We start from the raw sequence: 14,448 nt of genomic DNA, 5'->3' as shown, positions 1-14,448 counted from the left end.
CCGCCCGGACGGTCCGCAGCCGGGGGTCATCGGCTCTAAAAGGGTCGCGCCGTCCCTGGGTGGGCTCGAACCACCAACCTTTCGGTTAACAGCCGAACGCGCTAACCGATTGCGCCACAGAGACTGGCGAGCACGGTGCCGCGCCCAGTCTTGTTCACCGGAGGCTGGAACCCGGCGCCCCACCGTGCGTCCCCGGGGAGGCAGCGGCGCCCCCCGAGCCTGCCAGGGCCTGCTCGGACCCGGAGGCGCGAGGACTCCCCAGGACTCCCCAGCGCCCGGGGCCGCGCGAGTTGCGGGGACCCTAAGTGCCCCTTGGACCCTCCCCGGCGCCCAGCAGCCCTAGGGGTCCTGCTGGGGACCCCCAGGCCGCGACAACAACAACAGATAATAAACTACCCGTAACGAACAACAACAATAATAATAATAATAATAATAATAATAATAATAATAATAATAATAATAAACAACCGTGCATGACACATGTGCCCAACAGTTTCCTCCTTGGAGTCCAAAGAAGCTCTTGGCTGCGCGCGCGCCCCCGTCCCGGCGCCCATCCTGATTGGCCGGCGCGTTTTTGGGATGCTGGCCACCTGGGGGGCCCCTTGTCCACCGAGTCCCCCCGAAAGGTCACTGTGCAAACCCTCGTCCGGGCCCTGCTGGCCAGGCCCAGACCAGGAGCCCGGCCAGCCCCGGGCCCAGGAAACTGATGCTTAGGGAAACCCCGCAGAGAAGACGCCCCCGCTGTTTCCATGCCAACAGTCGGAGATGCAACAGGTGGGCCTGTATGGGTCAAAGGGCAAGGGCCCCTTCTCTTAAAAATCAGCCAAAAAAAGAAAAATTGGCTTCAAACTTTTCCCAAATCCAGGCCGCAGTGCCAAAGCCGTTCCCATCGGGGGGTCCGGGACGCGCGGCGGGAGCTTCGGAATCTGCAGCGGGAGAGTTGGGGGGGCCGCACCTGGGCGCGTGCAGAAAGTGGGTCTGGGGGTCGCTCGCTTCAGGCGGGGGGGGGGGGGAAACGGCAATTCTCCAGCTCTGGGGCTGGAGGGCCTGGGTCTCCCTCGGTCCCGCTGGGGGCTGCGGGAAGGGGCGGCTCTGCAGAAAAGCAAGCCCGCACCCCCCAAAAGGGCGCAGCCAGCAGAGCACAGTCACGTGGGGCGCGGGGTGCAATGTAACGCTTTAGCCTCAGAAGAAACGCCTTAGCCTCAAACACAGGGCTTTTACCCTCAAAACAAGTGTTATTGCCTCCCCGTCGGGGAATCGAACCCCGGTCTCCCGCGTGACAGGCGGGGATACTCACCACTATACTAACGAGGACGGCGCCCTCAGCGCCGCGGCTGCTTAAAGGCTGTGGACACAACCCGGGTCCGGCCGCGCCCTCTTTGGATCTAGTTTGAGCACTTGGGGAACCCAACCCGGCCCTGAGGATTTTCCGCAGAACCTCTTGAACAAAAGACGGTATTTGTTTGGGTTAAAGACGCTTCCAAAAATTAAAAAAATATATATATTAAAAAATTTGGTATGGGACTCTTCATAACCAGCAGTACAGAACAAATGATCTAGCATCTGCCTGTGGGGCAGCCTTGGGTGATGGTGGGAAACTTCGAAATAATGGTGGTGGGAAGGTGTCGTGGGGGTGGGATGGCTGTTGAAATACTGAAGGTGAAATAAAATGAAATTTAATCAAAATTAAAATCAAATTAAAAGTAAATAAATTAAATTAAAAGTAAATAAATTAAAATTATCGTGAACAACTATGAAAATATTTTTAATGAAAAAAATAATGAAAAAATTAAAAATCAGTACGGAAGGGAATATAAGCTAGTTAAGAGAAATGAGCTCTGGATTCTAGGAATACCAGGAGAGGGGGGAATAAAAGGGTGGGGGGGAAAGACACTCCTGGGAGCTATAAAAGCTCAAAACGCGCCCAGTCTCTGGAGAGAGGCTTGTGCTCAGATTCAAGGGGCCCAAAGAGCACAAAGTAGATTCAAACGCCAAAAAACACTGATTGAATATTTAAATTAGACCCCAAAAGACCCCTCCTCCACGTCATCTCAGTAGCGTGCTTTGCATTTCACAATCCATCGCATTCCGGGGCGCCCAGCCCTCACCTCAAACCTTGTTCCTCTTCCAGATTATTTCAGCTCCAATTTCTTCTCTTCCCACCCTAAAAACTTCACCCCACAGGCCGCGGATCCACTTCCCCGGGTTGGTCCAGCCCCAAAGTTCTCCAACAACTGAAACCGGGACGTTGCAACCCACCGAGGAGCTCGTGGGGCGCCGATCAGGGCAGCAAGATGCAAATATCAATGCTTGTCAATCAGTGCAGCAAGATGCAAGTGCCAATCCTTTAAAGGACTGTGCAAATGAGCACAGAAGAGCTTGCCAGGGCGCAGCTGAGCCAGTGCGAGGTGCTGGGAGAGGATCCTCCAAAATAAAATCCAGTGGACGCTCCTGCACTGAAATAAAATAAATAAAGTAGAATAAAACAGAGCTCAACTGCGTTGGCCGGGAATCGAACCCGGGTCAACTGCTTGGAAGGCAGCTATGCTCACCACTATACCACCAACGCCGCTGTCCAAACTCTTGCGACCCTAGCCCAAAAGGCACACGACGAGCCCTTGCAGCATCCTTTGGCTCAGCCGTGCACAGCTACGTGCCACAGGTGCGCTGTGGCGGCGCGCGTTGCGACGGCGCCCTCACGTGGTAGAGCACTGCAACTGCACGCAGGGCGGAAACAGCATTCTGGATTAGGCCGTAAGGGGAAGTCAAGGAAATCAAGGTTTTGGCAGATGTCAGGATGGCCGAGCGGTCTAAGGCGCTGCGTTCAGGTCGCAGTCTCCCCTGGAGGCGTGGGTTCGAATCCCACTCCTGACAGCATAGTGCTTTTTTTATTTTTTATTCTTTATTCACAAAACTTGTTTTTGCTGACAGCACAGTCATAAGGCTTGTGACTCATTTTCATTCACTCCTACAAGGGCGCTCCTGGAGACCTCAGTGTGGATTGGAAATGGGACTTATTCTCCTACAAGGGCGCTCCTGGAGACCTCAGTGTGGATTGGAAATGGGACTTTTTCATTGGTTAATTATTTTCGTTTATTATTTTATTTTAATTATTTAATTATTTTGTTTTATTTCTATTATTTTATTATTTATTAGTTTCTTAGTTATTGGTTTATTATGAATTGGTTTCCTGGGCCGGACGCCGGGCTAATGCAACCAGGACACAGCCAAAACCAAGAATCTCTCCTAACCATAATAAAGTTATTTTTCCTTTCAGACCGCGCTGCCTTTCCCTTTCCTTTACTCGACAATAAAGGAAACTGGACACTGTGCAGTGCACACTGTAGACACTGAGTTGCATCCTTATCCTTTTTATTTATTTATTTTTAGTGGGGAGTTTGGGTTTGGGGGTCATACCTGATGGGCCTGGGGGGTCTATTCCTAGCTCTGTGCTAATCCCGGTGGAGACCAGGGCCCCCAACCTGAGTTTCCCGCATGCAAAGCCTATGCTCGGCCCTTGAATCTTTTTTTTTCTTTTTAGGTGCTGAGCACTTCAGAGCAACTTAGGCACCCAGGACCAGCCCCACCCAGGACCAGAAAACAAGCAAAAACCACGGATCTCCTAAGTGTGCTATGAACTGGCCCGAATCTCCCGACACTTAAGGCTGCAGGATCAGGCTTCGCGTTAACATGAGGTTCCCCCCACCCACTCCTTGCTCGGCTCTAAAGCTACGGGCCCCTTGGGCGCTCCTGCCTTGCTCAGGAGTCCCGGGAGGGAGAGCCGGCCCGGACGCTGCTGGGCTCGGCTGCCAGGGGGCGCTCGCGGCGCCGCTGCGGCGCGCAGGTGGGGCTGCGGCGCTCAGATTTAGAGTATTTCCCGGGTAGCTTAGCGGCAAGGCTTCTGCCTACCACGCGGGAGATCCGGGTTCGCGCACCAGGACCAGTCACTACTTTTTCTTTTTTTTTTTTTTTTTAATTCCTATCTGTTTATTTCTTTTTTTCCTTCCCCAGACTGTGACACTGAAACAAGCCCTGTTTGTCCTTGAAACTGGTGGTCAGGATCCCCTCCCCAGGAGAGAAGCAGGGAAGGTGAGTGCCCGAAATCCAAAAAAACGTTAATGCACCTCCCCGTCGGGGAATCGAACCCCGGTCTCCCGCGTGACAGGCGGGGATACTCACCACTATACTAACGAGGACGGGCCTTGGGAGGATTGCCTTTATCCCGCTGTTGTGTTTTTCCCTGAAAGAGCACCCGGAGGTCCCTGACCCAGGAAATTGCTGCCTTGCTTGGCTTCGCTTTGCTATATGTATTGAATCAAGTAACATTCAACATTCAAATTTTTAAATTCTTGCTGCTGCCTTTGTACGTTCATTATTTATTTGCTACTTTAAATTTTTATTTTTTTAATTTTTAAAAATGGAATCAGTGGGGGCTGGAGCGATAGCACAGCGGGTAGGGTGTTTGCTTTGCACGCGGCTGACCCGGGTTTGATCCCCAGCATCCCTTATGGTCCCCCGAGAACCGACAGGAGTAATTCCTGAGTGCAGAGCCAGGAGTAAACCCTGAGCATCGCGGGGTGTGACCCAAAAAGCAAAAACATTAAAAAAAAAAAAAATTGAGTCAGTGAGATACACAAGTTTGCTCATAATTGGGTTTTAGTTATGTAATTCCCTCCCCCCTTCCTTCGCCTTCATCCCTTCAACAGTGCACATTTCCCACCACCAATGTCCCCAGTTCCCCTGCCCTCTGTGGCAGACACCTTTCTTCTTCTTCTCTCTCTCTCTCTCTCTCTCTCTCTCTCTCTCTCTCTCTCTCTCTCCTTTTGGGCCTTAAGGTTTGCAATCCAGATACTGAAAGGTTATCAGGTATATCCCCCCTTTACCTGCACTCAACATTCATTTCCTATCCAAAATACACATATTTTTAACTGATGCTTTTTTCTTTTTATTTATTTATTTATTTTTAAATAATGCAGGAGTACTGCTATTGATTCAGCCATTGATTAAGCTGATTGAATTGGGCATGAACTCCACCTTACTTTTTTTTATTCAGTATGTTAACTTTATTATTATTATTATTATTATTATTATTATTATTATTATTATTTTATCCCCGTGAGAAGCAGTTACAAAGCTTTCCGGTCTGAGTTTTACTCATACAATGATCGATCACCCAACCCTCCACCAGTGCACATTCTCCACCACCAATGTCCCCAGTATCCCCCCATTCCTCCCTCTACCTCTATGGCAGACAATCTCCCCCATACTCTCTTTTGTATTCTTGTTATGAATAACTGCTGTTTTTTTTTTATTTTAATGAATCATTGTGAGATACTTTTACAGACTCACAGACTTCCATGATTGCATTTCAGTTGCATTGGATGGGTCCTGAAGGACGGGATTGAGGGGTCTGAGACCCTTCCTTCCTGTAGGGCGCTGGGGGCTGGGGGGTCTCAAGCTCAGCCCCCCTGAGCCCAAGACCCATCAGTCAGTCAATGATTTGGCTGCTGGAGAGACGAGCTCGGCCGGGGATGGTCTAAACACAGAAAGGAATCAGCTTAAAGAAGCGCTGGTGCATTTGGCTGATGGGAACATGAGCGGGAAATAGAGGTCCCGGCGTGCGGGGGGCGGGGGCAGAAGCAGGGTAGGGAAGGGAAGGTCTGCAGTGCTGACAAGCCTGTGGGTCACAGAGCTGAAGGGGCCACGGAAGGGGAGATGGGGGTGGAGGGCGGTGGCCAGGTGGGTCCTTAGGTCGTGCCGGAGGGTCTCCCACCCCTTGATGGGGCCAGGAAGGTCGCCTGCAGAGCGCCGCTGTCACCTGCTGCCCAGATGTGGCTGGTGTCAGTTAACAGAGAGGCATAAGGTCCTGCAGGTTCTTGAGAAGGTCGGTGTCTCCTGGTGGGGGTCACTTCTGTCCCCCACATCCCTGGTGCCTCACACTTTTTTCAAAAATTAATTTCTGACTTTTTTTTTTGAGGGGGAGAGGGAGAATGAGATGAGGGTTTGATTCTCAAACAAAACGTTCTATCCAAGCACAACCTAAATCAGTGGACAGCTGGTCCACTTCTCCCCAATCCATAAAAAAGGAAAAAGAAAGCACACATGACCTCCCCGTCGGGGAATCGAACCCCGGTCTCCCGCGTGACAGGCGGGGATACTCACCACTATACTAACGAGGACGGCTGCGTGCGGTCCTGGAGCGGCGTCTCCACCTGCCTCGCCGAGTGCGGACCCCGCTGCTGCTGGCCCGGGAACCGGCTGCGAGCAGGGAGGGGGCCGGGCCAGAGGGCGGGGGACGGTGAGTCCACATCGCTCTCACCAAACTCCAGTGCGGGAAAGGCCGGAGCAGGAGCCCGCGGGGCCCGGGCCCAAGCGTCCTGCCCGACTGACCCCGCAGCGGTGCCCAGGGGGAGATGCAAACTCTGGGACTCAGCCCTGGCCGGCCCAGTGTCCCGGGAGCCAGGTGGCCTTTGGTCTCCAGGACATGCAATAAGGATCTTCCAACCGTTCCCTGGTGGTCTAGTGGTTAGGATTCGGCGCTCTCACCGCCGCGGCCCGGGTTCGATTCCCGGTCAGGGAAGATGAGTTTTTTTTTTTCCTCCAACTTGCAGGACCCTCGTTCTTACGCAAGATCCGCAGTGCCGACCCGCGGCGCTCACATCTCCCACCCGACTGGAGGTCTCCCTGGCTCGTCCAGGCGAGGGTCCGCCACTGGATAAGCTTTTCTAAGGTCCCCCAGCCGTGTCCCCCGCTGGACTAGGGTGCTGGGAGCGCACAGGGGGGCACGCGCGCCAGGAACTGGAAGGTGTAAAATGTGTAAAAAACGTTAAAAAGGAGAGAAGTTGCATGGGCCGGGAATCGAACCCGGGCCTCCCGCGTGGCAGGCGAGAATTCTACCACTGAACCACCCATGCATCCAATCGTGTTCCTACTCGTCCATCCTACGTGTGCCCGCGTCCGGTTGGGAAGCACCCACTACAGGTGCCACCCACTATTAGGCGCCAGTTATCAGGGGGACAGAAATATCCCCACTCCACCGTGCAAAGGAAAAAAAGAAAGGTAGAAAATGTAGATAAAATTAGGCTCTTAAATATCCGCACAGTGCGGGCCTGAAATGGGGTCTGGGCGTCCACGCACAGCTGGAAATTAAAAGATCAGTTTGTTGCACGGGCCGGGAATCGAACCCAGGCCTCCCGGGACACCGGTGGAGGGGACACAGTGGACACTACGTCCTGCGTCTTCTGGACCCAGACCCCATGGGAGGCCAATGTTTAGGGGCTGCACATAGTAAATCTGGTGCACGGTGCGCTGGGGGGAGGAGGCGGGCCACCACCCGACTCTGGGCCCCAAGGCCCCTGGTTCCGTGTTTGTTCATTTCTGGAAATACCCGCAAAACTTCCAAGTCTCCCACATCCCGGGCAGTAAAAGGAGCTGTCAGGAGTGGGATTCGAACCCACGTCCCCAGAGGAGACTGCGACCTGGACGCAGCGCCTTAGACCGCTCGGACATCCTGATGCCGTCCCCGGGCACCTGCGGCCACGTGGACCAGTCAGCGGAGCGCGCGGGGCCAGGCGGGTCCCTCCCACCTGCGCCAAGAGCGTCGCCTCCGCGAATCCGGGGCACTCTCGGCCCAGTACCGGGTTCCCCCTGGGGGACGCGTTCCCTCTCCCGGCCTCGAGGGGCCCCTTCGGGGCTGCAGGACTGGGCAGGTCCATGGCGGAAAGCAGGAGGTTCAGGGGTCAGGTACACACTCCCTGGTGGTCTAGTGGCTAGGATTTGGCGCTTTCACCGCCGTGGCCCGGGTTCGATTCCCGGTCAGGGAAGCTAAGTGTTTTAGTCTGGGGACGCCCCGTCTGCTGGTCTCTGTTTTAGCCTTGACAGGTGTCCAGGGCCCTTGCTCTGCCTCATCTCCCCCAGAAACCTGGACATCTTCCCTCTCCAGGCTGACCCCTGCACCACAGTGACAGCGGGTATCTCATGGGTGACCGCCAGGGTCCCAGCGTCCTGCGTCCACCCCTATAGGGGTGGTCACTCAGACCCCTCCATTTGGGCCCACCTCCTTTGCTTCCTCTGACCAGCTGGTGGCCCTGACTGGCACACATTCATGCAGGAGGCAGTGGCCAGCTCCGTCCACTGGTGGACCTCGTCTTCTTGAAGTTTTTATTATTATTATTTATTATTATTATTAATATTATTAATAATAATAATGCATGACCTGGGGAAGAAATTAGCGGCTCTATTACTCCAACACTGGTCACTCTCCGGGGACCTGCCAGGTACAAAGAGCACCTGAGCCCCCGGACTTGCTGCCTTGCCAGGGAGATTTCTCTGAGGGCGCTGCATGGGGTTCATCTTCAGGGGTTCAAATTGTTGATTCATTTACAAATTGTGCAACCAGTGATGTTCTAGAAGCATGTGTGGTCTGAGATGATTTCCTCATCTGACGGGGCTCCCAGGTGACGCCAGTGAGTGACTGGGTAACGCAGGGGCCAACATCTGGACCCGGCAGCCTGCAGGGCCCCCCAGGCAGCTGTGGTGTGTGTTGCAGGGGACCCTGGACAAAGGAAGCGGCCGCCCAGAGAACTTCAGAGAACTCAGAGCCCCAGAGAGCTTCAGCTCCAGGGGTGGGTACAGCAGGATTTGTGAGCCAGAAACTTCATTCTGATCGTCTCGGGTCAGGGGGGAGAGCGGGAAGGCTTGGGGGGGAAGCCAGGCCCTGGGCATCCCCGGAGCCCCATGTCCTGTGCCCCGCGGTACACCCCGCCCCCAAGTGCAAAACAAGCCATTTCTGTTTACCACATCCTAATTTTTATTTTAATGTGTTGTACTGCAAATAGTTCTTGGCTCTGTTTTTCTGCAACCAAGCCATTCCGAGTAGCTACATTTTCAGTTTTATCCTAACGGACCCCCACTTCAAATGACTCTTGGCATTTTTTTTTTTTTTTTTTTGCTTTTTGGGCTCCCACCTGGCAGGGGGCCCATATGGGATGCTGGGGATCAAACCCGGGAGCTCTTGGCTTTAGTTTGTTCTGCAACCATGATTCTATTTTCACTGCCTGAAAGAAAACAAACAAACAACTTTCTTTTCCCATTTATTTTCAGTCCTACCATGGTTCACCCCCTCTCGGAGAGCCCGGCAAGCTACCGAGAGTATCTCGCCCGCACGGCAGAGCCTGGCAAGCTACCTGTGGCGTATTGGATATGCCAAAAATAGTCACAATAAGTCTCGCAAGTGAAAGACGTTACTGGTGCCCACTCGAGCAAATCAATGAGCAACAAGATTTAGAGACCGTGATTCACGGTATTCTTAGGGAGAGAGTTTCACGCGTTCCCCGTTCCAGTACTGCAACCCTCCACAGCCACATTTTGTTTTTAAAAAAGATGAGCCAAGCGAGAAGGTCGTTTTTTTTCTTCTTTTTTTTTGGGTCACACCCAGCAATGCACAGGGGTTACTCCTGGCTCTACACTCAGGAATTACTCCTAGCGGAGTAACGCCCTACCCCTACCCGCTGTGCTATCGCTCCAGCCCCAAAGGTCGTTGTTTTTTTTTTAATTTTTTTTTTCTTTTTTGGGTCACACCCGGCGATGCTCAGGGGTTACTCCTGGCTTTGCACTCAGGAATTACTCCTGGCGGTACTTGGGGGACCATATGGGATGCCGGGGATCGAGCCCGGGTCGGCCGCATGCAAGGCAAACGCCCTCCCGCTGTGCTATCGCTCCGGCCCCCCAAAGGTCGTTTTTAAGACCCCATCTAACCCCGTCTCCCCCGCTGCCCCCGTCTCCGTCAGTAGGAGGGAGGCGGATCTGTGCACAGCGCCAGCGCGAGACGCGAGACGGAGCGCACAGATGTGCCCGTGGCAGTGGCACGTTGGCTGCACGTTTAGTCCAAGGCGGCCACGGGCAGTGGGTATCCGTCCTGCAGCCGTGCCCTCTGCGCTGCCCGGCTGGCCAGGGCTAGCGATGGCCACAGGAGAACGGACAAAGCTGCTTCTTCCCCAAAGAACCGAGCATGGGGTCCTAGGTGCCCTCTGCTCGGACCCACAGACGCCCCCAAGACGGTCGCGTTCTGTGGCCCTGGGGGGCGCCAGGCTCCAGGAGCTGCCAGACATGAAGCTGACCACTGTCCTCGTTAGTACGGTGGTGAGTATCCCCGCCTGTCATTAAGGTAAAAATGTGCTATTTTGGGCCTGGAGCGATAGCACAGGGGGGAGGGCGTTTGCCTTGCACGCGGCTGACCCAGGTTCGATTCCCAGCATCCCATAAGGGTCCTCTGAGCACCGCCAGGGGTGATTCCTGAGTGCAGAGCCAGGAGTAACCCCTGTGCATCGCCAGGTGTGGACCCCCCCCAAAAAAAAAAGTGCCATCTGGGAGACCGGGGTTCGATTCCCTGAGGGGAGGTACGAGTAATTTTTTACATTTTCTTCCTTTTTTTTTTTTTTAAGGCAGTTTCTGTTCTAGGACCCGCAGCTGCCCACATAGGCGCAGGGCACCGGGTCGAGGTGGGGGACCCCAGATCTGGGCCAGCAACAGCAGAGGTGGCGGGGCAGCGCCCAGGGGATGCTCGGGCTGAAGCTAGGTACACTCCCAGGTGGTCTAGTGGTTAGGATTCTTCAGTGCTCTCACCGCCGTGGGGCCTGGGTTCAATTCCCGGTTAGGGAAAGAAGCGCTGGTAGAAATAAACCTTATACTTCATTCCGAGCAAGTGAACTTACTCAGGTGTTATCAGGTGTTAAGAGACTCTTTCCTACACCTCTCGAACCTGCACGATTGCCACAATCTCTCCAGGAATGGCATCCTGTGAGAATATTGACTGTGGACCCAACTGCTGCTGGTAATGTTCGTCCAATAATGCACCATCCGCCAAGTCGAATGGAGGACTTAGAGGCACCGTGGGGGGCGTTGGCAGATGATCTACAAATTCTTTGTGAGCAAAATGGAGAAGAGGTTTCTCCAGAAATGTTAACTTTCTATGAAGCTCTGTCACAAAGAACAAGTCTTGGAAGATCACAGGGCAGTGTTCCAGGAATCATCTATTTGATGGCTATAAGATGAAAAAGCTCTCCTAGAGATGACAGAAGAAGTGGACCATGATGTCGATTCATGCGCTACATAACTTGAAGCTATTCTTGAGCAAAAAAAAAATTAGATATTTTAACTGAATTACAGGATAAAATGCAGTCTCCTGCCCCCCCCCCCCCGCGCCTGGCTATCTTCACTAGGGTCCCTGGGAGGGGGCAGGTTGAGTTTCCCTCCCTGCCCCAAGCAAAACCCTGACAGCCGAAGACCTCCAGAACCCAGCCACAGCCATGCTCAAGGTCCTCTCCACACGCTCGGACAAGCCTCATGCATGAAGGAACCGGCAGAGGAACCCAGATGTGCGGGACCTGGGGCTGAGATCTCCAAGCCTGCTCGGATCGGGACTGGGCCTCCTCCCCCCACAACCCCATTTTCCAGTAGCTTGGCAGCCACACCCACAAAATGCACCCGGTGTCATGTAATCCCATCGATGGCCAAAACCTAGAGACTATAAAACAAAGCTCCCAGAAGATCTTATAGCCTAGTTCTCCCTCTCAGAGAACCCAGCAAGCTACTGAGAGTATCCTGCCTGCATGGCAGAGCCTGGCAAGCTCCCCATGGCATATTCGATATGCCAAAAACAGTAACAATGATGGGTCTCATTCCCCTGACCCTGAATGAGCCTCCAATGCGGCACCTTTGGGAAGGACGAGTAAAGAGAGGCTGCTAAAATCTCAGGGCTAGGACGAATGGAGACTTTACTGGCACCCGCTTGAGCAAATTGATGAACAACAGGATAACAGTGGCAGTGATAGAGTGATACGGGATAAAGTGAAATCTTTCCATACAGCCCTACAAGAGGAAGAACAGCCAGCAAGCAAATCAACCCGAAGACAGCCCTGGCCCTTAGAATTGGTATTTGCTGCAAAAGGATCCCCAGAACCCTCACTCCTGTCGCGTACAATGGGTTAGCGTAAGGGCCATTGGGAAGCTTGAAATTTTAAGTGTTGATGGAAAATGTCTTGTCCCAACACCTGAACGACATTTCAATTTTGTGAAACACTCCCTTTGCCTGCAAAATGCTCCTAGTCCAGGAGCCACAACCAAGATATGGGAATATTGAAATATTTTGTTTCATTTACCCAAAGAGTCATTTACTTTTGGAAATCTTTGCCAACTTTATTTTCTATGTAATGAAGTAAGATTGTGGAACCTTGCATGCGGCTGACCCCCGTTCGATTCCCAGAATTGCATGAGAATTCCAGCATCCCATGGTCCCCTGCGCACCGCCAGGAGTAACCCCTGTGCCCCGCCGGGTGTGACCAAAAAAGCTAAAAATAATAATAATAATTTAAAAATAAAATCATACAAAGTTGATTATAATTTTCTTAGCATTTCTTTGTAAAAAACTAAATTATAAACTAGTAGGTGTATAATAAAGAGTAATTAAATTAAAAAAAAAAAAGAGGGGGTGGAAAAGACACTCCTTGTGGATTTAAAAGCTCAAAACGTACCCAGTCTCTGGAGAGAGGGTTGTGCACAGATTCAAGGGGACACCAAAGAGCACAAACAAAGTAGATTCAAACAAACAAACAAACAAAAAACACTGATTATGATTAAATCTTCAAATTAGACCCCAAAAGACCACTCCCCAACGTCATCTCAGCAGCATGCATTCCAGGGCGCCCCGCGCTCACCTCAAACCGTGTTCCACTTCCAGATTATTTCAGCTCCAATTTCTTCTCTTTCCTTCCTAAAAACTCCACCGCGGACGCCGCGGATCCTCTTTCCCCGGTTGGTCCAGCCTCCGAATTCTTCAGCAGCTGAAACCGGCAAGTTGCAACCTACCGAGGAGCTCGAGGGGCGCTGATCAGGGCAGCAAGATGCAAATATCAATCAGTGGAACAAGATGCAAGTGTCAATCATTTAAACAGGGTGCAAACGTCAATCAGTGCAGCAAGATGCAAGTGCCAATCAGTTAAAGAACAGTGCAAATGTCAGGAGCACTTCTCAGCTTGCCAGGGCGCAGTTGAATCAGCGCGGGGTCCCGGGAGAAGATCCCCCAAAAATAAAGTCCAACGGATTCTCTTTTTTTTTTTATTAGAAATAATATATTTCCATTTCTAATGCAAAACATTATTTCCGTAGCATCTTAGTTCTGACTTTCTGGCTTTAATATATATATATATATATTTTATTAGTTTATTTTTAATTAGAGAGTCATCGTGAGGGTACAGTTACAGATCCATACATCTTTGTGCTCATGTTTCCCCCATACAAAGTTCGATAACCCATCCCTTCACCAGTGCCCATTCTCCACCACCAGTAAACCCAACATCCCTCCCCCCCTCCCCAGTCCCGTCTCCCCCCACCCCACCCTGCCACTATGGCAGGGAATTCCCTTTTGTTCTCTCTCTCTGATTAGGTGTTGTGGTTTGCAATAAAGGTGTTGAGTGGCCATTGTGTTCAGTCTCTAGTCTGTATTCGGCCCGCATCACCCTTCCCCCACATGACCTCCAATCACATTTTACTTGGTGGTCCCTTCCCTGAGTTACCCAGAATGAGAGACCAGTCTCCAAGCCATGGAGACAATCTCCTGGTACTTATTTCTACTATTCTTGGGCGTTAGTCTTATAGTCTATTATTCTATATTCCACAGATGAGTGCAATCTTTCTATGTCTGTCTCTCTCTTTCTGACTCATTTCACTTAGCATGATACTTTCCATGACCAACGGATTCTCTTGAGCTGAATATTAAAAGCGGGATAGAAAAGTTTAAACAGATGCGTTGGCCGGGAATCAAACCCGAGTCAAATGCTTGGGAGGCAGCTATGCTCACCACTATACCACTAACGCAGCCGTGCAAGGAGTCTGCGCTTCGTCCTAAAAGGCAGCGAGCATTCGGCCCGCAGCGCGGCAACGGAGTATCCTCTGGCCCAGCCAGGTGATGGATGGGCAGCTACGCGCCACAGGTGCCCTGCGACGGCGCGCGCGGCTCCGGCGCCCTCACGTGGTGGAGAGCGGCAACTGCACGCGGAGGGGGAACGCAGCGCCCCGGATTTGCCTGTAAGGGAAGTCAAGGAAACTAAACCTAGTGCGTGCCAGTGTGGCCAAGTGGTCTAAGGTGTGACGTTCAAGTCATAGTCTCTCCCGTGGGCGGAGGTTCAAACCCTGCTTCTTGCGGTGTAGTATATGCATTTTTTTATTCTTTATTCATAAAACTTGTTTTTGCGGGCAACACACAGTCATAAGGCTTGTGACTCATATTCATTCACTCCTACTGTGGGCGCTCATGGAGGCCTCAGTGTGGATTGGAAATGAGTCTTATTTATTGGTTTATTATTTTATTGTCTTAAATTTTAATTTAATTTAATTTAATTTAATTTTTTTTTTTTAGGTGCTGAGCACTTCAGAGCAATTTAGGCATCCAGG

General features: G+C 52.0%; 10 non-coding genes across 10 annotated transcripts; 3 read left to right on the top strand and 7 right to left on the bottom strand.

Moving 5' to 3' along the window:
- Window positions 1-50: 50 nt before the first annotated feature.
- Window positions 51-124, bottom strand: TRNAN-GUU (transfer RNA asparagine (anticodon GUU)). Its single transcript has one exon. It is a non-coding gene; the product is annotated as a tRNA-Asn (tRNA).
- A 1,118-nt stretch (window positions 125-1,242) lies between these two features.
- TRNAD-GUC (transfer RNA aspartic acid (anticodon GUC)) lies at window positions 1,243-1,314 on the bottom strand. The gene has a single exon. It is a non-coding gene; the product is annotated as a tRNA-Asp (tRNA).
- A 1,183-nt stretch (window positions 1,315-2,497) lies between these two features.
- Window positions 2,498-2,569, bottom strand: TRNAG-UCC (transfer RNA glycine (anticodon UCC)). Its single transcript has one exon. It is a non-coding gene; the product is annotated as a tRNA-Gly (tRNA).
- A 222-nt stretch (window positions 2,570-2,791) lies between these two features.
- Window positions 2,792-2,874, top strand: TRNAL-CAG (transfer RNA leucine (anticodon CAG)). The gene has a single exon. It is a non-coding gene; the product is annotated as a tRNA-Leu (tRNA).
- A 1,250-nt stretch (window positions 2,875-4,124) lies between these two features.
- On the bottom strand, window positions 4,125-4,196 carry TRNAD-GUC (transfer RNA aspartic acid (anticodon GUC)). The gene has a single exon. It is a non-coding gene; the product is annotated as a tRNA-Asp (tRNA).
- A 1,911-nt stretch (window positions 4,197-6,107) lies between these two features.
- On the bottom strand, window positions 6,108-6,179 carry TRNAD-GUC (transfer RNA aspartic acid (anticodon GUC)). Its single transcript has one exon. It is a non-coding gene; the product is annotated as a tRNA-Asp (tRNA).
- Window positions 6,180-6,508: 329 nt separating this feature from the next.
- On the top strand, window positions 6,509-6,580 carry TRNAE-CUC (transfer RNA glutamic acid (anticodon CUC)). Its single transcript has one exon. It is a non-coding gene; the product is annotated as a tRNA-Glu (tRNA).
- Window positions 6,581-6,843: 263 nt separating this feature from the next.
- TRNAG-GCC (transfer RNA glycine (anticodon GCC)) lies at window positions 6,844-6,914 on the bottom strand. Its single transcript has one exon. It is a non-coding gene; the product is annotated as a tRNA-Gly (tRNA).
- Window positions 6,915-7,432: 518 nt separating this feature from the next.
- TRNAL-CAG (transfer RNA leucine (anticodon CAG)) lies at window positions 7,433-7,515 on the bottom strand. The gene has a single exon. It is a non-coding gene; the product is annotated as a tRNA-Leu (tRNA).
- Window positions 7,516-7,751: 236 nt separating this feature from the next.
- Window positions 7,752-7,823, top strand: TRNAE-UUC (transfer RNA glutamic acid (anticodon UUC)). Its single transcript has one exon. It is a non-coding gene; the product is annotated as a tRNA-Glu (tRNA).
- The last annotated feature ends 6,625 nt before the right edge of the window (window positions 7,824-14,448 follow it).

Source organism: Sorex araneus, chromosome X (genome assembly GCF_027595985.1).
Source record: "Sorex araneus isolate mSorAra2 chromosome X, mSorAra2.pri, whole genome shotgun sequence".
NCBI lineage: Eukaryota > Metazoa > Chordata > Mammalia > Eulipotyphla > Soricidae > Sorex > Sorex araneus.
This window is presented reverse-complemented; position numbering and strand designations above follow the sequence as displayed.